This window comes from Hylaeus volcanicus, chromosome 6, assembly GCF_026283585.1.
Source record: "Hylaeus volcanicus isolate JK05 chromosome 6, UHH_iyHylVolc1.0_haploid, whole genome shotgun sequence".
NCBI lineage: Eukaryota > Metazoa > Arthropoda > Insecta > Hymenoptera > Colletidae > Hylaeus > Hylaeus volcanicus.
Window position 1 is genome coordinate 24857542 of NC_071981.1, and position 1555 is coordinate 24859096.

Sequence of the window (1555 nt, forward strand, 5' to 3'; positions counted from 1 at the left end):
AAAAAAAAAAAAAAAGAATTGGGGGCACGGATAGCGTCGACGCGAATCGATTTTCTCACGGAATGTCTAAGGCATGCTTGTTCTTTTTTTTTTTTAAGACGCACCACTCTTTTTCTCTCTAGTCGTAAACGATGATACGCGAAGATTCAATTGCAGAGTATATTTCATAGTCTTTCAATTTATAGACTATTTCGTGCTACACACTGAATTCATTCAATAGGCATTATTAAATAATTAATATATCATTCTTTACTCAAGTGTAAAGTGGAACTATTAAAGGAGATCAGTGTCGCTTGTAACAAAAAAATATTGTACACAAATTACCATTGCAAAAGGAGTAACAAATGTTAAATAAGAGAACGACGTTAAACGTCAGGTTTAACTGCTGACATAATGCTCTTTGTTAGGAACGTTGAGTAAATTCATTAATTTAAGCAGTTATGTTCTCGATATAATACACAGAGTGTCTTACTCAAAAGTGTTCAGAAACAATTTGAATGATTGGAGCTTATTAGCAAGAAAAGTAATTAGTAAGATTACTAAAGATTACTAAATTAGATTAGTAAGAGCTACTATAAATTAGAGTTTAAACTAAAACTTGAATCTCTCGCGTAACACGTGTTACGATATTGGGAATGCCGACGATGCATCGACTCGGAATTCGAAGTAAGTACACAATGATCGAAAGACACTCTTATGGCATCGATCACCGACACATAAGGCCCAGAAACATCTAAACGCTACGTATAATCGTAACTCGGCCGAGCCTTGTTTCGATCAAGCGAAAAAACCACTCGATCGCGAAAGACGCCCGGACAATTAGCGATTCCAGATCCTTTTTCGTTCTCAATGGAATTTGCGTTTAAGCTCTTGGTTAGTGTATTTAATTCAAATGCATTCTCCATTCGGTGCTTCGATCAGTTCGAATTTTTACCGTCATACTTGTTCGTATCTAATTGCAGTGTGTGCTCTCATAGAAAAGAAGGTAGAAACATGAGAGAGAGAGTAGTAATGTGAAATACCACGGTTTTGGGTATTGGATAGATAGCTGTTCAATAATTTAACAAACATTACGATAACATAACGTTACAATGAACTGTGAGTCCATTGCTTCTTGTGCCACATATGAGCATATATGTGAAAATAATTTGTCTATCTGTAAAGTAATACTATTTCATTCTGCTATCCAAGTTTGACATTGCCAGATCTCCGCTTTCCTCAGAAAAACAAAGAAATTCTACAAAGATAAGTGTAAAACGAAAATAGGGATCTCATAGTTCTACATTCTGCTCTATTATTTTTTCTTACTATTTGTGTTTCTTTGGACGTTACGAAAGTAAAAAGAAAAATTCAGAAATAAGAGAATTTCGATCGATCGATTTCTGCAAAAGAAAAAGTACGTTTAACCGGTAAGTCTTTTTCATTTTCTTTCCTTCGTTCACTCCTTTTTTTACTGTAAGGCTGGCTATTATCGAATTCGTTAAACATATCCCGAAACGTAGTCTCGCTATTTTCTAGACAAGTTTTTCCATACATCGTATATATATATATATAT